General features: G+C 48.1%; 1 protein-coding gene and 1 long non-coding RNA gene across 3 annotated transcripts in view; one reads left to right on the forward strand and one right to left on the reverse strand.

The window, feature by feature from the left end:
• Nucleotides 1-26,624, forward strand: part of WNT5B (Wnt family member 5B) — a 67,659-nt gene that overhangs the window by 1,180 nt on the left and 39,855 nt on the right. The window lies entirely within an intron of this gene.
• Nucleotides 14,159-15,986, reverse strand: LOC140002749 (uncharacterized). Its single transcript, XR_011810147.1, has 2 exons — nt 15,873-15,986; nt 14,159-15,717 (listed from the first exon to the last, which is right to left on the reverse strand). It is a non-coding gene; the product is annotated as an uncharacterized lncRNA (long non-coding RNA).

Here is a 26,624-nt window from a genome sequence, read left to right on the forward strand (position 1 = left end):
TTTCCTGCACGTACTCTGCAGCTCGTGTTCATCACCACTCTTGCTCTGCTCTCTGCATCCATGTACTCACCTGTTCATCCTTTTTTTCATAACAGTGCTGTTGCTCACCCGTGTGCCAGCATCAGTGTTTTTGCTTCATTTTCTTCATAGCCAGAAACTCTGGTGCACACACATCACATTCCTGGTTTGCACATTTCTCATAATCTGCTCTACCACACGTGGGGACTGCCTTTTGCACCAATGCCTCCTCTGCTGACTACACATCAAGCACTCTTTCCCCGTGCTCTTTATTTGGGCTCAGGTATCTCCTTCCTTTACCCTCATCTTCTCTGCATCTTCCTGTTCTGTGCCTTTACCCCATCTGGTACGTGCATGTTACGAGGTCTTCCCCATCCTTTTCCCCAGGCCTCTGGTCTGCAGGGGGGCACCAGCACTCACTCCCGAGCCTCGCGTTGCCTTTCCTTCCCATTCTGCCCTTCCTTCCCGTGTTCACCACGGTGCATCAGCATGTGGTCTGAAGCAAGCCCTTTTTCCCGTGGTGGCAGTTTTAACGCTCAGGTGCACTCCTGTCTTGTGTTGTGTGCACTGTGTTTTAAAAGCAGAATGAAGTTTGGTATATGCTCTTCTCAAGAGAGAAAGAAGAGGATTCTCTTCTTCACATGAGAGACAGACTCCTCTTAAACCGATGTCCCATCCACAGGCACACGGGTTTGTAGGTGAAGCTTGGGCGCTGAAGGAGTTCAGGTGGAATTTTTCACTCCTAGTGCACGCCGTATGGAATAAGTTACCACGTGTGGCAGCAAAGCCAGCCCGAGCACTCTTTTTTTCCTTCTTCTTGAAAGAAATTAGCCAAGTATATGAAGGGAAAAGCATGAGGCTCAACTGCCAGCTGAGGGTAGGAGGCAGAGTTGGACAGGCGAGCTGGCCGCGGCCCAGCCGTGGATTTCCTGTGCTCCGAGGCTCCATCCCTCACTCGCGTTTCTGTGCCCAGGAGTGTCGGCGAGAGATTCCTCCTTTTTGGAAGCGAGTCCCTCCCTAGCTCATTCGGTGACTTGGGGAATGTTTCACCTCTCCTCCTGGTAGCTTTAAGCAGCCCCTTTGTCCTTTCCTCCATCTCTATTGTACGTAAAACCAACATGCCTCTGTTCGGGGCATGCTGAAGCTGAAATCATTGCTGCGGGATCCCAGCACCAAGAAGTCATCTTTCTCAGCCCCTTCCCTCCCAGCCTGCAAGAACTCAGGAGAGCAGCTGAAAAAAACTTGAAGTCTTGAAAGAGCTGGGTCTGAAAAGTTGGGTTTTCTTGATTTATTGCTTTTAGGGAGTAAGGTATGCCCCATTTCAAGAGGACATACATCTCTTGAAAAGGCTTTTCAAGACTTTTTCTGCAAAGGCCAGAAACATAACTTTTTAAGAAAAAAAATCAAGTTCTTGTGTACTGAAGTTTCTAGGAGCTTGGGCTCTTAGCGAGCGACCAAACGTTGTGAAATTTACACAACAAATAAATCAGCGCAGTCACCTTTAATGCTATTTGTTCTTTCCTCTAGCCCAGTGGGCCTCTGTGTTTCTGGACTGCTTCAGACCTCGAGCCTTTTGTCCTGAAGTTGTTGGGCTTGGGTTTCAAGGCGCGCAGGGAAGCCAGTCTTTTCTGAAGACTGCATGATTGCTCATCTAAATGAATATAAATTGTTTCTATTCATAAGATCTTTTTCCTAATGGCTGATCAAAGTTCAAGTGAAAAGCATTTCATCATTTCAAAATTAATTGGACACACACACAATGAGTGTTTCAGAGAGACTTTTAAGCACAGTACTTTTAAAATCAGGATGCGGATAGCCAAGGCGTGTTGTGATGTAGGACCGCGCAGTCCATGACTTGCTTCCATTTTTACAGAGGAAGGGGTGGTAGCTTGGTGGAAAGAGGAACACGGGTCCATTAGAGCTGAAGGCAGTGCAGACGGGAGTCAGGGGAATTGTTCCTGGGCAGGAAACAATCCTTTCTAATGGCAGGCCTCAGGAATGTGGGCCTAGGAAGTGTTTCAGAAAGAGAGCCGAGCGGTGGCTCGGTGTGATACCTATGTGCTCTCAGTGGTGGGAAGTGGCTGGTATTTGGAGAGCTCTTCCAGTTCAAGAAGAGAACTGCACAAAGCAGCGTGTTGCTGGTGTTTAAGCAAGATGCGTTCACATTAGCAATAGGCAACATCTTTAACAGCGAGGTGATCACCCATTGGAACAAACTACCGAAGGAAGCGTTAGCTTCTCCAGCTCTTAAAACCCTCGGATAAGGACCGACCGCCTCTTTGGAAAACACGCTTCACTCGCCTGTGAGTTATGGGGCTGTGGAGATAACTGGATGAAACACACGTACAGAGCCACGGGCAGCACCGGGCCCTGCGATCCCCTGCCCCTTCCAAGCCTTGGCTTGCAAATCGACGAGGCTTACGCAAATCTTCCTCTGCCGTGAGGGAGGTAGAGCAACAGGGTCGCTGTAAGCAGATTGCCGCGTTGCAGCACAGCTGCTTCACAAAGTGGGGATGCTCCCGAGTCCCTTGTAATTACGCAGCCTTTCCTCGCAGAAGCACTTTGCAAACTGAGGCCGTTGTATGGCGCAGCCTGCCCTTCTGTGGGGATCCTTCACTTGTCCTTGGATGCTGTAAAACACGCCGTGAAGCCTGTTGGCTCGCAGCGAGGCTGCAGACAGCCTGGAGAAGGCAGTGCTGTGTATCCCCTCGAGCCCTCCGGGCCGGGAAGACTCAAGTTAAAATTTGGCTGAGTTTGCAAGACTTTAACTCCTTCTTCTTTCATTAAGTGTCACAAGCAATTGCCAAGCCTCTTCCGTCATGCCTTTTTCCCTCAGAAAGGTAGCTCGGCAGGGCTCTGGCACCTGGACGGCTACACCAGCCCTGTGGCCTCCTGGCTTCTCCTTGGGTGTTCTCTGGTGCGTTCCCCACGTGCGCAGCCCCAGCTCCTCTCCGTCGGTACCCAGCTCATGGGGCTGTGGCTCCACGGCTCAGGCTGCAGTCTTGCACACCTCTTGGTGCAGATGCCTGGCTTCCCTGGGGAAGCAGTGTCCGTGCCAGCAGCTCTCCCGCACCTGCCCATCCAGACAGCTCACGTGGAGGAGCCCCCATCTATGGTTGCAGCCCCCCAGCAGGGTTATTGGGGTGTCCTCCCCGGGGCCAGGCAAAGACGGGCAGTAGGAGCTGTGTGAACCCTGCCTCTTCCCCTCGGTCTGTTTACCTGTCTAAATTTAACTCCCCAGCCGGCTGCATCCCTCCTAAGCCGACCTGTTCTCTTGTGGCTGAGCTGTGGGTCTGGCTCGTGCTGCAGCGTTTCCTGGCGGCCTCGGGCTGGTGGTTTGCTGCTCAGTCCCTCTCTCCAGCAGACGCTGGTTCTCTCGAGGTCCTGGGCAAGCCAATCCTCCTGCTCCTGGCTTTATTTTTAATTCTGGCTGTGCAGAAAGCACCTCAGAGCCCTCAGGGCTGGAGGGTCTCTTGCTCTGTCATCTCCAGGTGCTCTTTCCTGCTCTGTTGATGCTGCAGCAGGCTTTGGGGAATCTCCCCTTGTCCCATTGCAGCCCTCAGACATTTTCATTCTGGCTGTGGTTGTTCCCAAATGGAGACCTGACATGCTGAAGGGCTTCGTGGCCATCTCTAGAGGGACAGTGCCTCTTTTGGCCCCCGTCGGGACCGAGGCGGGTGGTCGGTCAGTCCTTCCTGGTGGATGCATCTCCCTTATTTTGCTTGGTACAGACCTGGGCTTCCCTGGGCTGGCTTTGGTCCCAGTTTGTTTGGGAACCTACTGATGTGCACCTCTGCTTCAAAGGAGCTGGCGAGAGGGCAAAGCCGAGGAGAGGAAGCGTTCCTATTTCTGTCAGGCTGGGCAGAATTAACTTTCTGTAGAGTTTCAGAGTCTGGTACAGTAAATATGGCCTGACCTGGCAGCCTTATTCATCTAAATGAAAACGGCAGGATCAGACCATTAGTGTCCTGCATAACCCTGCAAGAGACCCCTAATTGATCTCTGCTTTTCCGGGCATGCCTGGTTGTCGTGCAGTTAATGCTGTGGTCTACCACATGAGAGAGATGGTTTGAATCCTGGCCTCCTCTGTCACTCTTTGAGCTAACCCGGTGGCCTTCTGTTTAATGCTCTTGTGTTCAGAGGAAAGGTATTGAAGGCCAAGCTTTCCAGCAGTGACTAGTGATTTGGGGTATCCGACTTGAAACGCCGTCCAAGGTCCCGATTTTTTCCGAGGCTCAGCTATTTCTGATGCTTGGGCATGCTTAAGTAGCCTGGGATTGATTGCTCAAAGTGATGGGTCAGTTTTGCAAAGCTTTGTCTCAGGTTCTGGAGTGGCATTAAGAAAAACAAAATTAGATAAAATAATGCACTCTTTAGGTGGTACTAGCAGGGATACTCAGATGGAGGACATCATCCCAGAGCGAGCAGTTGTCCATGACCAAGGAGCTCATGGCACTGTTGCACGCAGAGACTTGAAAAAAAAAGTTCTGGCTGTAATCTTTGGCTTTCAGTAGGTCATACAAAGGGTTTGATAGTTTTTCTCTTAGGGAAAGAAAAGGAGAACAGCATTGTATCTTTGTGTGTATATATATATATATGTATATGTATAAAATATATAAAATACACATATACAGTTTAAGTTTTAATTTGTTTGAAGGATTTGGGGAAAATATAATGTGCTTGCTCTAAACTCTCCCATCTCAATTGGACGTGGAGACTGAAGTGGTTGGGTGGAGCATGTGTTTGGGGTTTATTTTAGTCATTAAGGGCAGAGGGTTAACAAAAGTCATACCAATACTGGTATTTCAGTGGTCTCCCTAAATTTATCTTCCAATTGTTCTCTTTTCAGTTTCTTGGCTGTTTCAGCATCATTGTTTCACTGAGTCCCGAAGCACTGTAGCACCTCTATTATGTGTGAGTCAGTTTGAAAGCAAATAAACTGAGAATATCCCTCGCTTAGCTGTTAAAACCTCTCTGAGCTTTGTTACACACCAAAGAATGGCGAGAAAAACATGGGAGCCCAAATATGTCTTCATTAAGAGAATGTTTTTGGAAAATATTGTTTTGTGGCTGTCAGGTTCATTAGTCTCTGAGGTGTTCCAAAGTACTCCAGAATTGGCTGTAGCCAGAAAAAATGTTACTGTGCAAAAGAAAACGAAGGTGTTAAGGTGGTTTTGTTTTGTTTTGTTTTGTTTTTACAGATTGAGCAGTGTGGAAGCTCCCTGATTACATTCTGTGGTCCAGATTTGCTATAATTATTGCAAATATCACAGCTGGCAGAATGCCAGGGTTTTGTTTGGCAAATAAGTTGCCATTATCATTCATTTCTGTGTCGCAGTTGGGAAGGTTTGAGTATCCCGTGACCGTCATCACTGTTGATTCTGCCCATCTTTGGGTGCTAAAAAACTAGCTGGAGTCCTACCATTGTGCATGGAGGCGATGTTCGTGGGGTAGCCCCATCACCCTGCAAGCTGTAGCGGAGGCTTCAGGGTTTGAACCAGAGTGTTGCTGCTTGTTCAAGCGCAGGGTGTGGACAGAGCAGGTTTCTCCCTGACATCTGCAGCCCTGTGTGACTGCAGCTGTGGTTCCACCTGCGGAGACCTCGCCGCCCGCCACGCAGGTAGCGCCACGTTAGTGCTTGCGGGAATTATGACCAATTGCCTGTCATGACTTCTCCTCTCTTTTCCTAACTATTCCCCATTTCCACCCATTCTTAACAAGCTGTTCGGGAGTTTTGCCAAAGGACAAAATGAACTTCTAATATTTCTTTATTAATGGCAAGAAAGTTTTCAGCTGGGTGAACTCAGTGAGCGCAGCGCTGTTTATGTGCAGTTTTTACTGGAGCTGCTCGGGCTCTTTCAGCATCTCTGCTGCTTTCCAAGGAGTCTGCACAATCCTGAAAGGCTCGAGAGCTGGCTGTCTTCTCCACAGCACGCTGAGATGATCTACGAGTCTGCATTTCTGCATAACTACACTTGTACTCCAACAGCATAAGAACCCGCTGCACATAATAGCCTTTTTTTTTTTTTTTTTTTTAACTACAAGACATGTACAACTTCTGTATTTTCTAAGAAAATGGCACCATTTTAGGTCAGACTTGCCTAGATGGAACAATTGACTCTGATCAGCCTCTGTCTGAATTTGACTGCTTTTGTTAGGTCCCGTCCATGGCAGAGCATGGCTCTGGTGAATTGGGAGAAACAACACCTCCTGCTGTGGCCTTGCTGGGATCTCTGTCAGCATAACGGTGTTAACCGGGGTGTACAAAGGCATGGGACTGTTTTTTTCTTCTTCCTTCATGACCTAATGAAGTTTTATGGGGTAAACTTGATAGTCTGGATCAGGCCATAGTATAGATGCTAGGTGACACTTCAAGTCGAGCATAAAACCAAGCTACGAGCAGTAAGAAAAGTGGTTATGTATGTTTAGACAAAGTTAGTTTGTTAGTTAAACCTAACTTTGGCTTATGGACAAGGCCAAAGTAGGAAATGTATTTTAAATATGTTAGAGATAAGGCTCTGTCAGTTCCTTCTCACTTTTGGTAAACCTTCTTGAGATCTGGGCTGGTGAACCTTATGGTTCGTGCAGTCCTTCCTGAGATGAATAAATTAAAGGTGCCGCTCACCATCACAGGATGGAGGGGTAAGCAGCTTTGCCTGGCACCTGTACAAGCTCCTGCACCTCCCTGATGTAACAGGGAAGTTGGTCCTCTTATTTCCCAGCTGGTACAGTAACTCATTATCCTGCCTGATAAAAGGTGGTGATCTTCAGTGGGCCCCGACCCCTGCTTGGGTTATCCATTGAGCCTGTGTGCAAGAGGACATTTGTACGCCAGCCTTCAGGGCATGCCAGAGCTGGACCAGGGATGGAGGAGTCTCAGGAGGAGGATATGTTCCTGTGGGATTGCAAGAGCTCAGAACCAGTGCCTGTTCCCAAAGCACAGATTGTCATCCAGAAGGTCTATCAACGTAGCAGATGCTGGTCTGATGTTGAAAGCCACAGAGTCACCTTCACAAAATCCATTCCCTGCTTGGTTTCAGGCAGATGCTGCTGCCCTGCTGAGCACTGTTGGTATTGAAATCTCCTCCTAACTGAGCCTTGCTTATCCCACCAACTCTGCTGCCCAAGCGGGCAGGAGCCTTTGGCTTTTACTACCAAAGGTGTTAAATTCATCACTTGATCCTCCCACTCTTTTCTTGGTAGTGCTTTCTCTCAATACACCTCAGCATCATTCTAGCTGCTTTTTCAGACTGTCTTGTTCACTTGTAACTTGAGGCCTTGTGTCCGTGACTGGCTGCTGAGAACTGACTCAATGTGCGGCTTTTGTGCAGTGCAGACTTGGTGTTCGTGCCCATCATCCCACTTGTCAGAGGCAGCAGACATTTGTGGTGTGGGTGCCTTTTTGGTCAAACTTCACAACCCTGTGTTGGTGGTATACTGCTTTCTCTTACTGTCCCCATTTCTGCAGGAAAAACTGGTTGGTTATTTCTGCATGGGGCAGAAATTGCTGTTGGTTGTGTGTATGCTTAGAGATGTCTTCAGACAGAATGAACACATCAGCAATGTTCTGGATGTTTAGAGCTTTGCCTTGTGTTTGTATTCAAAGACAATATTAAATAAATAACAAATGATTAGAGGTAATTTCTGGAGTCCCATTTGCCTTTTCCTTTCCAAAGTTTCGCAGGACAGACCATTGGAAAGTGGTCTGTAATCCAGTGTGCTGAATAAGAGGTGGATCTCTGCAGGGCATCTAGGAGTATCCTCAGACCCTACCCATCATCTGCGTGTAGAAGTGGGTTTCTGCTTGTCCAGTGCTCATCTGACACCACAGAACCTTTTCTTGAAACCAAAATCTGCAGATTGTTCTGTAATATTTTGGACTATAATGTTCCTAAACGAGTCTGGGTGAAGGTATGCCGGTTCCTGAGCTTCTGTGAGGTACCTCTGGTGAATTTGCCCACTGGGACCTCCATATGCTTGGAGCAAATGCCCAGTCCTCACGCACAAATATGGAGCAGGCAAAGTAAAGAAGCTTTCATTAGAAAACATGCTTCGGTATAAAACAAAATTTTCAGAAGAGAAACATATTTTTCCATCGTGATGTTTCAAAACTTACTGATTTCTGTTTCCAATTGACGTTCAGACTTAAAATGATATTTAAGTTGAAACCTGAAACAAGAGTTTAAATTTCAGGTCAACACACTGAAATCTTTTGTTTCGGATCAACATTTCTTGTTGAATGCTTTGTTTCTATTTTCCCTCGCATTTTCAATTCAAAAGCGTTTGGAATTGTTCATGGCATGAAATATTATAATATTTTGACCTTTCATCTTTTTTTGGGATGAAGGCAAATGTTGAAATCCCAGACCTTCTTGGGGAACAGAGATTCCATTCTCTGACCAGATCCACAAAAGTATATTTCCACTGGTTTTGCTGGCTGGCTACTTCAATACTTTGTGTGTGATGACTTGTAATTCACTGCAGATTGAATCTGCAGTGCGTCCACATGGCTGGTCTGGAGAGGCTGAGGGCAGTTAATCTTTCTTGCTCTGTTTTGTGCTTTCAAATTAATATCCAGATTTCTTGCCCAAGATAAATTTTCCTTTCTAACCAGTGTTTGGTAGGTCAGTGCAGTTTCCTGATTCACAATCCATGCACAAAGTAGGACTCTGATGCTCTCTCAGTGCAGCTACGAGCTCTATGAAATCAGGATGCTTTCAAATTTGAGGCAGCTTTTTGGTTGTCTATTGTTTGCAATCTTGCAAGCTGCCATATATCTTTCTGCTCAGAAGTTACTTTTTCCCCTTCCCACCATTGTGGGGAATGTTTTCCTGCCGGGCTCTGCGCGCTGTGTCTCTGAAGCAGTTTTATGGTGTTCCTCAGAAGCATGCTTTTGTAAAGTTGCCTCAAAGCATAATCCAGAGAGAGCCTCTGACCCAAGAAATGTTTTTTTTCTGTTTGGCTTTGAGGTGTTATCTCCACTCTTCCAAAATGCAATTGGCTCCATCTACATCCCTAAGCTGTTTTGTTTGGAGCAAAGAGAGCTCAGAAAATCAGGGGAGGCCACACACATAAACAACTGTGTGTGAAATCAATTAGTCTAAACGAGCAGGAGATGTATTCCTGAAGGAGAAAAGAGCGGTTCTCACAGCAGCTTCCCCTGTGTATTGCCTTGGCGGGCCTGCTACAAACATTACATCACTGGAACAACGATGAGCTAGGTGAACGTTTTAAACTTTTCTTGTGATCTTGGCCAGTATTTACAGGGGTGTTTGATTGTGTTTGAAGACTCTTCCATGCCCTTTGAGAATATTTTAACAAGGGAATTTAATAATGGAAATGCTCATAGATACCATGTTAACATGCTAAAGCAAACATTACTGAAGGGACCTAACTTTTGATATCTTCAAATATTTGCATCTGAAATTTGATTCTAGGAATGGCACTCATCCATTCTGGGATAAGAATCCGTGTCTGTTTTTCTGGTGTATTCAGTTATCAGAAAGTTTCAGCAGTGTGCACACAAGCAATCTATGGGAAAAAATTACTTGCAAGAGTTCTCATAAACAATTATTTATCTCAAGTTAGAGGAAAAAAAAACTTGTACTGCTTCTTAAAAATCTGAGAAGAAAAAGAAGTTTCCTCAAGTTGTGTGTTTCAAACTACTATTCCTCTCTTCGGTTGCATGGCTGTGAAACAGGACACCGATGTGGAAGGATTTCTAAACCTGGTTAACTCTTGGATCGTTGTCATGTATAGTGCGAGTGCCCAACTTTCCCTGCCAGAGGAGAGTTATTCATGTCTCAGCATATTGTGGTCCTTTGCTCTAGGATACCCGAGGGTCAGTGGTTAAGATCGCATCCCAGTTCTTCTCTGCACCTCTTTAAATAATAGCCTTCTTTCTCTGCAGGCTGGCCTGGGGCAGAGATAACGTGTCCTAGGAGCAAAAAGCTATGTTCAGCCCTTGTTGACTGAAGGAAGGCCGTGGAAAGGAGACCCCGAGAGAGCACTGTTTAGGGGAAAGGAAAGAAAGATTGGGAAATCTAGGAGACAGCTACTCCACTCAACTTCTTAAGTTGTCACAGGAGAGGCTGAAGCAGTTCAGCTCTGAAAAATCTTTTTGTCTTTGTGCTTGTGGTGTCATTCAGACATTTAAGACTTTTCATGGCCATGAACGTTCCCTGGCCCTATCCACCTCCCATCCGGGGCTGAAGAAAATACGAGAAATTGCTTTGTGTTTTGCACTGAGGTCTCCCTAATGAATCATGCTCTGCTTAGTCCAACCCTGAACTGGAAGTCCCTCTTTAAACAAAAAAGGTTCCCAAAGGCTTACAGAAAAACCGCCCACGTTAGGGAAAGCTGCAGGATAAGGGTCTTGACTGGGTTCTCCTGTTCATGCAAGCTTGGGGTGAAGTTTTGGCCTGATTTCTTTTTTAATTTCTAATATGTAATAATAGATTATTGTCCTGATTTGAAAAGAAAGTCCTTCACAACTAAAGTTTTGGTGTCTGATTTTGTCGTTTGAGCTGAAGAGATTTACCAACATGGAAGTCAAGAAGTTGCCATGGGCTACTGCACTGCAGCTGGGAGCCCTTCTTGAGAGGGCTCAAAACGTGTTTTAAAATGAGTTTTATTGGCTATCTGATTTGCCTGAGGAGATCACCTCTTGGGGCCCTCAGGGCAAATGTGGACTTCCTAGAGCTAAGCTGTCTTTGTGACCACAGAAGGAAAGACCACCATGGCCCTGTGGTCACCCCCAGAAGCATCTCTCCAGTGAGGTGTCTGCTCAAATGCAAAGTCACTTGCAAGTTAACCAGCTATACACCACTGAAATCCATTTTCCTCAGGCACTTCTACAGATTCCCAAAGCAACCAGTGTGCTTCTTCAGGCACCTAAATATCGCTGTTAAGGTGGCTAATTGTCCCTTGGTTTCACACCTATGAAAGGGGAGTCCCAGCATGCTGCTTCCATGATGCTCATGTGGTCCTTGCTCCCTTTTCTCTTGCAGCAAGCTTGGGAAGCAAGTGGAGATGGTGGTCTTGTCCCGTCTTCTCTCTTCTTGTGGGAAACACAAAGAACGCTCAACCGCACAAATAAATTCAACTGCTAATTTCCAGGGCCTAATTACACTTCTTGGGTTTACTGCCTGACCTGAAAATAAAACGCCTCTTCCAAAGTTGTTTTATTTTGTTTTGTTTTAGCAAAGCAAATAAACAAAAGTCACACTACCGAGCGCAGAGGATGGCCTGCACGGTTCGTTTTCCTTTCTTCCTGCCTGGGTTCTGCTCGGCCAGTTGTGCCCCAAGCTGCGCTTTGGGAGGGGCGTCCCACGCTAAATATATCCGCGCTGCCTGTGAAATGCAGTATGGGGCACTGCGTCATTTGGTGGAGTTTACTTGGAAACTAAGGTGGGAAGCCAGCTTTTATTTTCAGCCTTGGGTCAGATGCATTGGTCAGTTGTCTCACCCAGAATTTTAGTCTCGATCAGGAGCTTGTCCTTGAAAAAGAGACATGGGACCTGCTCTCTAAATAAAAAAACAAGCTAATCGCAGCAACAAAATAACATTGGAGCAACCCTATTTTTCTTGTTCAGCAACCAGATTTAAGATCCAAGAGCTTCTTTGGATAGGTCACATTAAAACAACCAAAAAAATCATGGCTCAAATATCATAGTTTATTGAGTAGAGGAGTTGGTGTAATGCTGAATGCTCTAAATATATCAGGAAGGACTCCAGCTCTGGCAGCACACCGACAACTGAAGTCCTGAGCTTTTGATGATGTTGGGTCAGAAATGCGTACCTCCAATAAAATACATGACGAAGAGATGCACGTTGGCATCTGAAGAGGGTTCAGATTTGCAATTTCTAGTTCTGACTTATAGCTGGTCTTTCTTCCATGCTTCCAGACTGTGGGAACACCGAGGTGCAGGTCCAGCACCTGAGCTAGCTTTGGTGCATTTGACCTCAGCAGGGTCAAATTGGTGACACAAGTCTGCTGGGGACTCTTGGGGACTTGCCCAGGCAAATAGGAAGGTGGAAACCCTCACTGTCCAAAGCTAGCCAGGAGCTCCTGCCTGCGTGTCTAACACATGGCAATCAGTCTCTGGCTGACGTATATATTTTTCTCTCTCTTGCCTGTGCTGTTATAAATGAGAGGAACGTCAGTGCCTGTATACGGCTGTCTTACTAAAATAGGAGATGAGTAGACCGTTCAGTATAAGGCTTTATATTTATCCAGCGGGATAATGATGAAGTAACTCCTGTCTTGTGCTTTATAGTGCTTGGCACGCTGGGGCCTCTGGATGTTCCTACAGTGTGAGCTGAGCTTTGAAGCCCAAGGCCATTCAGCTCTACCTGCATAGGGCACTGGGCACACGGAGATCCTGACCTGCAGCAAGGGATCCCTTGGCTCCCTGATGTGCATTTCATGCCAATGACAATAAAATCTTCCCAATCTCTCTGGGAGGATTCAGTTGTGAGGATGAGGGCTGGGATTTCTGGGGTTTATCCCTGGCTCTGGCTTCTGCTAAGATGGAGCACCTCTTTTCCTTCATGGGCTCCACCTGGCACTAATGGCTGCGAGCAGCAGGGAGGGCAGGGGATTCCCACTACCACCTGAGCCTGCCCTGGTGTAGTTTATTGTCTCTGTAACAGAGGGGTGCTGGGAGAACAGCTGAGAAATACTTCTCTTCAGCTTTTGTTGTGGGCTCTGTGTCTGTCCTGTTTTCCTGGCTGCCCAACGCTCCCTAGGAAAAAGGTAGGTAAGTGAACAGTCCTAGCGGGTATTATGGTAGATATCTGACAGTTTTCTGTCTCTTCGTATCTCCTGTGCTTTGTTCAAATCTGTATGGCTTCTGGGGCCTGTATCAGGGGGATGGCAGGGCTGGGGGAAGTGGGTTTGCTGGTGGAGGTGGGCAGAAGCCACGAGCAGCCGTCCCGTGGCCGTGTGCTCCACCTGCTGCACCGTGGGCTGTGGTGTGGGCTGAATACCCATGGGTTTTGTTCAATGGTTATGTGGAAAGTAAGCCTGTCTGTGCGGCGTGTCAGAAAGGTACCTTTATTGGCGAGGAGGTACTGGTTGGATGGTGTCGGCGTCTCTCTAGTCCACCTCAGGTTATTAACTAAGCCATAGTAACGTGTAATTAACCCTTCAAAAATAAGCACTGCTCATGTATGGAGCTTGCTCCCTTCCCTTTTTCCCCCTTAAGCCCTTCTCCCTGCCCTCATAGCCCTTCAGGATGACAACTGGCTGTGCCCACCTGCTATCTAGCAGCAGTGGGCAGGCCTCGGGTTTGTGAAGAGGCAGCCATGGCTTTGCCCTGAATCCCAGCTGTGGACAGTGACATTGGCTGAATCTGCTGGTATGCCCGTGTGGAGGGCAGGGTGTGTGAGCACACCGAGAGATAACGCCGTGCTCCGAGGGCAGGGTGTTGTGTCCTGACAGAAAATCTGCTGATGCTCCAGCGGCAGCGACTGAGGGTGGCTCTTGGAGCACTGGAGGGGTTTGGTTGGTGCTTTGGCACAGCAGTGCTGCCACAGGGGCAAGAAACATCCTGCGAAGGGCAGCCAGTCTGGAGGTTTTGAGTTCCCAAACTTCAGGGTCCCAGCGTGCCAGAGGATGTGGTGGGCAGGAGAAACTCACATCTGCTCCTCTCCGCCAGTTCCACTGCCCATTGTGAGTGTGAATGTCAAACAGCAGGGTGGATGCTGGCAGCCCAGCTCTCCCTTTGCCTGCTGCACGGCTCTCGTGTTTCCGTGCCTTTGAAAGAACAGCTGACAAGTCGGGGTTGCAGTTTTTGGGAGCGGTCTGGCTTTAAAGCAGCAATTCATTCAGCTGTGCCAGTGGGAGTAACCATGAGCTTCTCCTCAGCTTGCAGACATTTAGTGCCAGGGGATGAGGAGGGGGGTGAAGGAAGGATAAAGCAGTCTTGGGCTGGAAAGAGCAGGGACAGAGGAGGAAATGATCAGGGAGAGGGGAGGTGGTAACCCAGCTGGGATGTGGCACATGGGAAGGGTGCAGGTTTGGTTATCCATCTCCCTGTACCTACACCCCACTGGCAGGCTGTGGTGGTGACCCCAGTGTGAAGTCCCACGTAACCAACAGGCAGTGCTTGTGTGGGGAATGAGATAAGACAGATGGTTAACCCCACCGCTGTGAGCTCTTCTCAGTTGTCACCTACCTCCTGCTCTGTATTTTCTCACCCATACTTACCTGAGGGCTGTCATCTCGTTAACTAAAACAGGGCTTTGCTCATATTCTGTGTACTAAAGCTGCAAAGAAACCCTACAGCTGCAGAAGGCAGAGCAGGAGATATTTTATATTTCCTTCACCAGTACTGAACCAGTGTTCCAGGAAAATGGAAAAAATAAAAAATAAATGGGTGTTTTGTCATGGGAGAAAGTCTTATTTAGGGGATATAAAACTTTGTGTGTGACCAGTGAAGGTCTCCTGGCACTCCTGCTAATCCTGCCCAGGTCTTGCTGTGGCGCACGTAATGCAAAACATATAATAATTCCTTCTGTAGTTTCGGTCAATATTTTTTTTTTGTTTCCTGAACTGGTGTGCTGTGTTCGTCTGTCCTGCTAAGCCACTGCTGTGTCCTGCTCCAGCAGTCCTACCTTAACGGCTTGACTGGTTTGCTGGGTGGTTTGGAGCCTTTTGATGGAAGGCGCTATTTAATTATCAGCGGTGTTATGTTCCCAGAGTTCACTACATGAAAGGAAAATACCGGCAGTCTGTAATTAATCTAAGCTAATGTGCCACTGTTTACACTCCATCTCCCAAACCAGACAGATGTAAGAAGACACCCAGCCTTCATCTGGGATCCTCCCAGGTTATTTCTGAGCTATCTTTGGAGAACTGCCGTGAACATATCTGCCCACCCCGCAAGTCCCTCAGAAATGAGTACCTTTAACTTTTTTGAAGGAATGAGTGGGAGACTTTGTTCTCTGGCGGGGAATGGGGTTTAATGCCTTTTCGTTTGCATTACCACAGCTGACATTGGCTGGCATGGCGCTGGAGTACAGAACCTCTCCAGCAGTCGTGAATTTTGCAGTGTGAAAGGGTCTGATGTAATAGGCGTCGCTTCCTCCATCGCTCCCCTGGCTCTAGGTGACTGGAAGGCTGCTGGGCGTGGGGATGTGCTGGCTGGCCGTGGGTGCAAGACGCTTGATTCTCTGCTGGCCCGGCCTTTGGTTTGAAAATAAAATATCCTGTGTTCCTTTCCGGTCACTCTGCTACAAGTATTTAGCAGAAAAAGGTGATGAAAATGCTTAGAGCTGTGGAGAGACTGAAAAGATTATGCATCTGTAGTTAGAGTGAAGGGTAATAAAAAGCAACGTGACAGAGGTATATAAACTTAGAAGTACAGAGAAGTAAACCAGGCATTCCTGTGTGTACTTTTACGCAGTACAAGGTTTTCAATTGAAACAAAACATCTGACATAGGTAAAACTTACTTTTTTCTTGCAGCACATAAATAATTGAGAGCAAGAATTTAGTAGAATTCAGAAAGGATTGGACATTTATATGGATGAAACTCTTACAGTTTATGAATTTTACTCTGTTTCAGAAGGTATCAGGCCTCCTGTTCCTGGACAGTCTTCCAGCTGCAGTTGGTTTAACTGGCCCCATCGTGTGTCGTACCTTCTTTTGTCTGACAGTGGACAACAGTTCAGAGCCTTGCGTTCCCAAGCATCTCTGCATCAAACAGGCACAATAAATGTGGCTGGAATCAGAGGTGACCACGAGTTTCTAATCACCTGAAGGCTGATACGCAGCACACAAGGATGTTGTTTTTCCCAGACCATAGATTTGAGATGATAATTATCCACCATGTCAAACCACCAACTCACTTGGCTCCGCTACCTCTTTGCCCGTCATCCATCCCAGTGCTGCAGGGGATAGGTGACCTCTGCAGGTCTGAGGCGCAGCAGAAAACCTGATGACAGCAGGACCTATACGTTCCCCTCCTCTTGGGGAATGATGCATTTCAGGTGTTACATCAGCACCTTTTGTCAGCAAGCTGTTTCATTCAGACTGAAACAAGCTGTTAGCAACTTAATCATGTAGCAAAGGCACTCCTTGGGTTTATATTTTGTTGTTATGTCTTTGGGCTCTGTGTCTGATGCACAGTGACTTATATCTGCAGATATACCACTGCAGGGTAGTCCCTGCAGTGCTGCTGCACGGGGCACTGTGTGCAGGGGGATACTCGGGGTAGGCTCCTGCCTCCATGCCCCAACCTTTTGCTGATTTAGCCAAAGTAGCCTGCTGGCATCACTGGCCTGGAGGGAAGAAAGCTTTGTAATATCCAGCAGAGGGTGCTGATAAACAGCCTGAGCAATCGGGTACCTCTGCACGTTGGTTCTCCTGCATCTGAGCCCCAGTTTTGGGTGGGTGCCTCCAGGCTAGCAGGTGGAGTGAGCCAGTGGGAGCAGGGCTGCGGAGTGAAATGGTTGGTGCCAAAGACCTGGCATCTGCACAGCAGCACAGTGAGGTGAGGGGCTCCTGTTTGGGGCTGGCTTCCTTCTGGTCCCATGGGCATGGTGGGATGTGTGAGGTGTCCTCCTTGAGCATATTCGCTGGTTCGGTTTGATCCAAAGGGAATCCAGTTCAAAGGCTGCTCCAAGTTGCAGATCCCACATGGGTAGTGGGAATGATGGAAGACTTGCTTAGGAAGCGAATCCTGGTTTGAACTAGGCTACTGGCATGCTTGTGGCTCTCTCTCTGGTAGAGGTCAGGTCTACTATGGAGTCCCACCCTCTTTGAGATGCAGGTGACTGCAGATACTCCATCTGCTCGCCATTCAGCAGTGCAGTCTGCAGCCCCTGAGTTCTTGAACCAAGTTTATGCCTGAACTGAACTCAAACTCTCCAAGTGCATCTCAGTCAAGCCTTCCAAGTTTGATCAGATCTTGCTGTTCAAGCCACAAAGTACTACGCTAAACTGTAACTTGGTCCCAGCTGTGCTCAGAGGGGTCACAAACCTTTCAGTGAACCTGGGCTGTGTTTGTGCCAAATCCCCAAACCAGGTGTATTTTTCATGTGCTTTTAGGACTGTGTGTTGTAAATGTCACGTGGCTCTGAAATTTAGTCCACAGAGCAAATGTAGTATGTGATCGGGGCACTGGGATTAGGGAAGAAGAGGAGGAATTTTTCTTCAGGTAATTATAGGCAGCTGAGTTGCCTGTGGACAAAAATGCTGCTAATGCTCAGCACCTTTAGAGTACTTACTTGCCTTGTAGCGCAGGCATCCCTGCAGTCCTGTACATCAAAGGGTGTAATACCAGTCTGGTCTGTAATCCAGCACACTCTTGCATTATACAAAGATCATAGGTCACAATTATATCAAATGCAGAAAACTTCCCTGCTGTCTTTAGAAATCTCTCTTATTTTCCCTAACGCCTTTTCTCCTGGAAAAAAAATAATCCCAGAATACTTAATAAGCGTACCTAATTAACAGTACCATCTTGCATAATTCATCCTTAATCTCTCTTACATGGGGTTTTCCATCAGCAGCTCTCAAAGCACTTTACAGAAGAGATTCTTCTCACGATGCCTGTTTTGTAAGTGCGGAAACCAAGGTAGAAGGGCAAGGTAGAAGGGATGTGTTCAAGGTTATGTGGCCAACCGAAGGTGGGGTCTGCAATAAAATTTCAGGTTCTTAGTCCTGTGCTCGGTTGGAACTGCTTCTCCAACCGCTGAAGTGCCTTTGGGTCTGGGTGAAACACAGCAGCCATTGAAACAATTTGGGACAGAAAGTGGAGGGAGGCAGAAATGCAATTACGCGCGTAGGAGCGGTCACGTAGCCAAATGCCAATGTTTGTGTAAAGCGACGTGTTGTCTTTAATAACCGCAAGTGTGGTCAGGCACCCATTTATTTCCTCTGAAAGACAACACGGGCGAGCAGGTCAGCGCCCTCTGGCATCATGCTGAAACACTGGGGCAGTGTTGACTCAGAGGAAAGAGTTACACTGACTAAGTCACCCCGCATCGCTTCCTGAGGGACCCTGGGTTTTCCTGGGAGTATCGGCGAGACCCAGCACTGCCGTCCTGGTGAGATCAGATGAGCTTGTGACCTGAAGTGGTCTGGCTGCAGCTAAATGGAATGAGATGCTGAAAAAAAGCACAGCTCGTTTTAAGGGCTAGAAGGGTGTCGGTGTCGTCCCCCCTCCCCTTTTTTTGGGTAAGATCTGTAATTCAAGATGAAATCATTTGAAGACAAAAAAAAAAAAGCCTTCTCTAACTAACTTGGTAATAATAGTATGGTTTTAAAAGTACTTGTTTAGCCAGTGCTGACTATATGCTTACACAGCTACCTCTGGCCTGGGAAAGATGAAAACCACAATGGCTAAGTATAGAGGCCTCTAAAATATCTTCATGTATACAGTGCCTGAATACACAAACAGAACTGTTCTCTTCTGTCCACGGGAGCAATATTTTCCATAGGGTCTGTATTGACAGAGGTTTCCCCCAGAATTATGCTTATTTATTAAAACAAAAATCCTGTAGAACTACTGAGCCCCATTTCACAACCACCTTCAATCTGATACAAGAAATGTAATCTCTTCCTGAATAAAAGCAAGCACTTTTTTTTTTTTTTTTTCATTTTGTGGTGGAAGCAGGCTCCTGACTAGGAATTGGGTTTTGTTTTTTCTTCTTTTGTTTTTAACAAGAGCGGGGAACTATTGCCTGGATTTCAGCCTTGGCTCCTGAGAACAGCTGGTGCATGCAGGAGAGGAATTCTCCCATCCTTGAAGCATGGTGGGATCCACGTACTGAGCAACCAGGGCTGCAGTGGATGGTGGATGCATGGAGATGATGCATTTGCCTTTGCAAAGAAAGCATGTCTGTACGCAGTGTGAAGCTTGCCGCTGGGATAAATTCCTGCTTGCGTTTAGTATTTTGCAGCCTGTTTTCTGGAGTACAAATCTGTGCCTCTTGTGGAGGCTGATCCCTCGCCGCTGCGTGCCTCCCTTTAGGTCTTTGACTTAAACTGCCACGGTTGCTTTTGGGCAGCTGCGGGCAACGCAGCTTTCTGTTCCTCCTCTGCGAGTGTTATACCTCAAATATGTTCCTGCTGATTCCCAGCTGTGGGCGAGTTTCATACTGACACGACATATTCTTGTGTAAACGGCAGATTTCCCTGAGCTGGGCTTAGCGCCCCTCGCTTTGCACGTAGCTGTAGGCAGTGCGTGACATTGTTCTGGTGGGAGCGACATCCCATCTGAGGCAGGAGGTGGTAGGAGTGGCACACTGAATGCATGCCCAAATTATGTGCTCCAGGGAGCAACACCTGGTTTGTGAGACATGTGCAGATGTTGCGTAGGTGGTCCTCAGATGCCTGGAGATTGTCCTATCATTTCTACCGTGATTATCTATTCTGGCTCCGGATTGCTTGCTGGCATACCAGCAACGCTGGAAGCCCCCCAGCTTTCATAATAATAAGAACTTGTCCTTCCTTTTTGGGTAAAGCAGCTTCTTCAAATGTTTGTAACAATACGCAGCTGAATATATAGACAGTTCTTTCAACACAGAAGCCCCGTCTGACACAACTTGTCTGTAGTTACAGCACTCAAGCTGTGTTTTGAAATACTTATTTCTACAAGGACCATTCTTTGGGGAAATGGTGTGGAAGGGGAACAGAAATGAACATGCCCCAGGACCTCCTCCAGGGTTGTTGGGAGGTTCTGACGACTTCCCGAAGTTGTGCCCTGGGCATGGGGATATTGGTGATTATATTTGAGTTGTCTCTGGTGGCTTCCTTGCAGAGATCTGAAGTATTTTTTTGAACTTCCATAGATTAGCTTTTCAGTTCTCGTAGATACATGGTGGGACTCTCAATCTGTGCATGAAGCAGCTGAGATGCAGCCAGGTGGCAGGACTTCCCTGCAGTCAGGCAGTGAGCTTGGAGCAGAATCCACACTCTTATTTTATCTCAGAGGTGCAAGTCACCAGAAAATAGTGGTGGTAGTGCAAGCAGCACAAGTGCATCCATCTTTTAACCACTAGTGGTCCCTGGGCAGGGGCAACTAATACTGTCTCTGGTGATTCCTGTGGAGACTGCCACAGATTAGTGGGGCCACAGTATGATAGATCACCAAAAAGAAAGATAAAGGAGCAAGGCTTACAGGAGTCTGTAAGAGAAGGTAGCGGGTGTGCTGTGTTGGAGGGGGAATACTGAGTTACCAACGTGTAGTAGGAATCGTTAATAATTTGCAGTGGCAAATTGTCTTGGTAACAACATCTTTATATAATAATATTGTAATATATGAGATCTTCACAACATCCCTGTGAGGAAGTCGCTTCACATGGTTGGGATTCTGGATTCAAGCCTTGCAGGCCACAAACATTTGGGAAGACTCTAATAGTTTCCAGACATGTTTTATCATATATCTAAAAATTTACCTGTGTGATGTAAGACACTAATTAGGCTCTTCACAAGACAAACCCAGCACCAAGGTGAAGCATGTTGCATTGGAAGTGCATCAGCAGACAGGTGAGAAGGAAAGGGAGTAGTGTGCAAGACCATAAGAGGTTGTCCTAAACAGAAGAAGAGAGGTAGAGTCTTTTCTACTGTCAGTTGTGGAAAACATTTAAAAATAAATAAATAAAGCTTAATCTGCAGGGAAAATGAAAGACTTCACATGGGTTTGGAGAAGAATTAGAAGGAAACTGGAAGTGGTTAGGTGGGGGACTGCAGGCTGTGCCTTGACAGCAGAGTTTTAGGAACAGGTGAGATAAACTTTATTAGGAATGATCCTAGTATACTTGATCCTGCCTCTGTGCAGGATGTTGGACAGTGATCTCTGGAAGTCCCCTGTGTTTCAGTGACACTCTAAGAAGGGCTTTTCAAGGTTAACCATGGACAACGGGCTATGTATAAATAGGCCGGGAACTCCCAGGAGGGAGGCTTGCCTGTGGTGCTTAGGGCAGCAGGCTGGGTGAAAGATTCACTTTTTAGGGAGCAGTAGAAGGTGGCTGTCTTGTGCCTGGTGTTCAGTTCATTGGGGTAAGAAGCTGGAACCAGAGCTGACTCCTCACCTGACCTTACTTTTCTTGTAACCCTAGTGAATCATACGGGTCGCATACTGTACTAATAGCTACTGGTGATTCTGGATTCCTTATCTTTGGGTGCTGAAGCTGTCAAGCTGTCTTGGAGAGTGGACTCATCCGTCTTCTGAAAGTTAGACACATACAGAGTATCTTGAAGCACATCAGCCTTAATGAGCAATTTTGAAAATGCAAGGCCATTAGCCTCTTTCTTTATCTTACCATCTTAAAGCTCTTCACAAAAACAGTATCTGTGTGGATAGAGAGAACGAGAGGGAGGTGAGAGACCAAATCCAAGAAAAAAAAATTAAAAAGGCAAAACAAATGACATTTAGGCAGTATTCAAAATTGCAAAATCAAAATCCCCAGCTTAGGCACCACCTAGCTCCTGGGGGCATCTAAATTCCACAAATGCCTCATTTGCCTTTTCCTCTGTGTTTGTTTGTCTGTCTGTTTTTTATTTTAACGCCCCTCGGGTGCTGAGAGTGTTGTACTTACATGCCTGCCCAAAACTGCTTGGGTCTGATCCCGATCCAGGAGGAGAACACTGTGGCCCCTCAGCCTCCCCAGGCATTTTCAGAGCACACCTAGCACACGTGGACGTGATAAGATCGGAGACGGTGGCGGCTGCAGCTTTGTTCTGAAACATCTTATGTACCAACCAAATGGTTGGAAGGCTCGGGGATCAGAACCTGCTTCTGTTTCACTCAACAGCTGCCTTACGCAACACCCAGAAAGGTTTCCACAAGGACAGACTGAGAGTAAATGCTCGTGGTCTGCAGCCATTCCTTTCCTTGTGTACTCTTCTCCTTGCCACGAATCCCAGATGACCATCTGTACCACAACGTGGCTTAGAGGGGAAAGATAAAGACTGGCCCTTTCTCCTGGCCCTCGCCTGAGGGCCAGTGCTTAGTACCTTCTTGGTGAGGTGTAGGTTTGGAGTGCCACAGACGGAGGAAGGAATTAAAGCAGGTCTCCTGCTTCCTTAGGCTATTGTTTAGAAGCAGGGCATGCCGCTGCTTCCTCCAGGTTTGTTTTGTTTGTTTGTACACAGGTGTGAGCGCAGCAATTTGACAGTAGAGGAGAAGCACCTCATTGCATGGGTTTGGATCGTGTGTGAGTGAAGGCACTCGCTCAGAGCTGCCGGGAAGGTACATTGCTCCTCAGGCAGGAGAGCCGGCAGCGCTTCTCCTCCGGCTGCCCCTCGCTGAGTGTGCTGACAAGTGGCTCAGTGCCCAGCAAGAAGTTGTTTTGGAGCCTCTGAAGCGTCTGACTTGTGTGTCAGCTGTGAAAGCACCAAGGACCCTAACCCTGGGTCCCACCCTTGGAGCAAGGCTCTGGAAAGCTGGGTGTTGCACTGCATGCACCTTCCGTGCCAAGTCTTTTTTGGAACTTGTCGTAAGGAACTTGTGCAAGACCTCCTGCATAATGGGTTTGCAGAGCCAAAGCCTAGCCTTTACTGCCTGTCCGGAGGACCATATCGCTGCCTGCTCTTTTTTTTTTTCTTTTTTCCAGTTCAGCGAGGCTCTCAAGACTGGAATCAGTTGCTTTTTCTTGAGTTATTATTAAAAAAACAACAACAATTTTTTAGTGTGCAGCGTTGCTTCTGTGAGAAAGAATTTCTGTTAGGTGCACGGTGCGGAGTAGGACTCTGAGCCTGGAGTCTGGCTGTAGGACTGGGAGGAGGCTTGCTGCTGAGATGAGCGGTGGTGGTTTCTCTGGATCCAGCTGCAGTGGTTTGGTTTCTGGCTGAGTCTGTCTGAAAGCGGCACAGACCAAAATACAAAGAGAGGGAGGGTCGTAAGTCCCCCCATTCTCTCTTGATAATCCCTTAAAAAATAATTGCAGGCCTAAACCTCTGGCCTCCAGCAAATTTTCCACTCGATTAGAGGCTTTTGTGAAGCTGGGGAAAGGGACACGCAGACTTGCACATTGTGCCGCTGCCCGAAACTTCCAGCTGGGATTTTTTCCATCAAAAGGGGATTTTAGTAAAACCATTATAAGGGGCTTAGTCACAGAAAAGCAGTTGAGCTGAGACAGGGGTAGATTAGCTTTAACATGCTTGTTTTTGGCACTAGGGACAGGGTGGAAGTTACACCCAGCCGCTCACATGCAGCCTCCCCCTGTCTGTCGGAGCTCCTGGCAGGTGTGTGAGGGAGATGTCATCCCGGCACGCCGCGTCCAGGCGGACGGAGACAAGGGGAAGGGAGCCAACAGCCCAAACGCAAGTTCTCGTGCAGTGTGGTCTCTGAACCAAAAGCTGCTGCCATTTGATCGGCCTTTGGTGTGGTCTGCGCGAGTGTGCTAATGGACAGGTGCCCCTAGGGATGGAAAATCGTGATGGGCAATACCATTTGCAGCCTTAAGGACCATGTCCTGCCTGCGCCTTTGATCCGCATGGGTGGTCCCTCTGAGTCACTGCAGAGACAGTTGTGGTGAAGATGTAGATAGAGCAGCTGGTACCGCTGCAATCTCAGCTGTACCTGTTGTTGTGACTAGACGTCTGCCTTCAGGACTGTCAAGGCACCGCTTCTTGTCAGCTCTCTTTGTTTTGTGAGCTGAGCTGTTGCCTGAAATAAAAGCTGCAATGGCTGGAGAATCTGAAGAGAGGGCTGTTTGGTTGGAGTAGTTCCTGTTGCTGGGAGCTCTTCTACAACCTACGTTTGTGCATCAGCACTTCTGGGGCTCTGGGTGGCAGACCCTGCTACGAGAACATTAGAAAGATGCCATGTGCACTTTGTGTGTTTCTGTCATCTCCCTTCTCCAGGGCTACATTAGGCTGGAAAGCTCATTTCAAGCTTTGCTTCTCCAAGTGCCAGGAGCCGGCAGAACTGGAGGCAGAGAGTGGATACCAGACATTGCTTGGCCACTTGCTGATTTGGGACATTACCTTAGTCAAGTTGCTTCCACCCCGCCTTCCCCATTAGTGACTATACTTCCTTTTCCGATGTCTGTGCATGGCATGAGCCATGCAGAAGCTAATTACTAATTCTAGTAAATTATTAGCTACAGCTGTTTCTGAAAAAGACACCATAACTCTATCTATACAGCAGTGTTAGAAGTGGGAGGGGGGAAAAAAAAAAGCAGTTTAGGTGCTAAAAAGGTCATGTGCATACAGCCCTTGATACTTTAATCACTAAGGAGGTAAGCCACTGAGCAACTGCCAACAACATAACCAAGCCCTCCACTGAACTAACATAATCCAACCATTATTTTGATCCTGATCTGTTCGTATTCCCATACTTGCATGCTTTATAAAAATAATCATAATTTTCTTAGTGTGAAGCTGTAGAGATGCAGAGTGGCCTGGGTGGTGTTGGAGACGGTGCTACTAGACCTGGAGCCTGTGAGGAGGCTCGCTGGTGGCTTGTGCTGAGGCAGAACCTCCTTGGATGGGGCGAGGTGGTGCTGGTCCTGAACCAGGTGGGGCTTTTGCTGTGGAAATGAGTTTGTTTCCAGCTGCAGCCAACCTGGGCCTGGACACACAGGACTCAAACAGGGGCAAGGTGTGCTGGTGGTGACCTGGCGGCTGTCTCTACAGGAGAGATAGCTCTGTCTGTGTGGCTTCCTATTTGGTTTAAGGTGTAAACCCACAGCAGTCTCGTCTGCTTGGAGGCACACGCCGCAGCTCTCGCTGGAATGAACCGCAGGGAAATCAGGGGCTGGTGACAACGATGCCAAACTCTGTCTCGTGGCAGAGTGGTGCCATCTCAGAGTGGTGCCCTGACGGCGGCCATCTCACCCACGGCACTGGTGGTGCCCACACAACCACCCTCAGGAGCCACAGGTGGCTCCCTGCTGGCACGGGTGCCCTCAGAGGGGACGAGGCGTCCCCGACACCCTCAGCCTTCCACGGTCACACGGTTGGCACCCCACCCGCGCTGGGGAGCAGCTTCGCCAGCGTGTGCTAGTTAGTTAGTTAGTTAGTTAGTTGGTTAGTTAATGAAGCGGCGAGGCGCGGGGGCATCGCCTGAGGGGCCGCGGGCCGCGGAGGGCGGCACTCGGCGGGCAATGCTGCCGCCTGGCGGGGCGGCGCCGCGCCTGCAGCCCCCGGCGGCCGCGGGGTGGCCGTGAGGCGGCGGCGTGCAGGGGAGCCGAGCCGGGGCCCTGCCGCCACCCTCGGCCGAGCCGCAGCTCCCTCGGACGCCGCCGGGGGAGAGGAGGAAGCCGGCTCCCCGGTGGCACGAGCAGCCTTAGGGGACCTCCCTTTGACATGTGGCGGAGGGGGGGGTTATAGCGCCGAAGGGTGCGTGCGCTTCGCTCTGAAGCTGGGGCGCCGGGAGTGCAGCTGTAGCTGTCATGAAAGGAGATAATGGCAGGGTTTTATTGCTGCTGAGTGCTTGGCGTTTTAGTTCACTGAGCAAGAAGAGAGGCCGCTGGCTACATGGCTGCGAGCGGCGTGGCCTCGCAGCGCTGTCCCTATGCCTGTGGTGCCAACCCGCTGGACTCACCTGGGGGTTGTAAAGTTTGGGCACTTGGGGAAAAGGGGAGGAAGAGGCAGAACCTCAGATAAATAAAATCTTTCTATAGGGTTTTATTGTTTGTTTTGTTGTTGTTTGATTATTTATTTTTTCAGCTTGGAGGGGGCAGGGGGAGTTGTTTCATCTTCAAATCCTGGAGACACAGGAATCACGGGGAGGAAAATGACAAGGAATTGCCATTTCTAGGTCTGACCGCCTTAGTTTCTGTGGCAGAACAGGAGCTTGGTTTATGTCTCAGGAACACTCTTACGGAAATACGTGCTTGGAGCACGTGTCCCTGATACTAAACTTCTGACACCCCTTCCCAAACACACCCAAGATTTGAGGAAGTCTTTTAGGAAAATCCCTTTTCCGTTCATCGTTCTGTTGCAAGGACAAATCGGACTCAGACCTTTTGAAATCCTTGCAGTGCTGTTTCAGGTTGGGCTGGCGTTTAGCTAATGCATTCGGTAGATTTAATTAAAGAGGGGGAGAAGCACTTGTATCACTGCCAAACGTGGCTGGAATCTAAGTTCTGGCATAGGAGCCCGGCAAACCCTCTCCAGCTCTTTATTTCGTGCAGCTTAGGGCTGGGGAATTCAGTGGGACGGCCTTTCTGGCTGGCCGCAGCAGGGAGCATTATGCAACCCGACCAGCAGCTCTGGCATGGTGCCTTGCTCATGTCCTTAGGGGTCCTCAAACACAGCCAGAGCCACCCAGTTGGGTTTATCGATTATCTGTTCTCCACAGAAGGCGCTGTTAAATCGCTGCTGGCTGAAATACTGGGATTTAAGGTAGAGGATCAAGAGAGAAGACAAAGACTGTGCTTTGCTGGAAGCAACCCATGCACATATGTAGTGATGCTGCCAGACTCGGGGGACGCTTACCTTGGAGCTGTTAATGGCAGCCTCTGTGAACTTCTAGCTTTGGTTCCAAAAACTTTGGGTGTCTCGGTCACCCAGCTCTCAGTTTAACTCTTGGCTGGCAGGCCAAGGGCAGGTTCAGTAGCTATATTTGCATGGAGACAACCTCTTGTCCTAGCATGGACCCCAGGCAGTTTGCGTTACACCTGTCCCCGGTCCCCCATGATTTA

The sequence above is a fragment of the Anas platyrhynchos genome, chromosome 1 (genome assembly GCF_047663525.1).
Source record: "Anas platyrhynchos isolate ZD024472 breed Pekin duck chromosome 1, IASCAAS_PekinDuck_T2T, whole genome shotgun sequence".
In the NCBI taxonomy this organism is placed as follows: domain Eukaryota; kingdom Metazoa; phylum Chordata; class Aves; order Anseriformes; family Anatidae; genus Anas; species Anas platyrhynchos.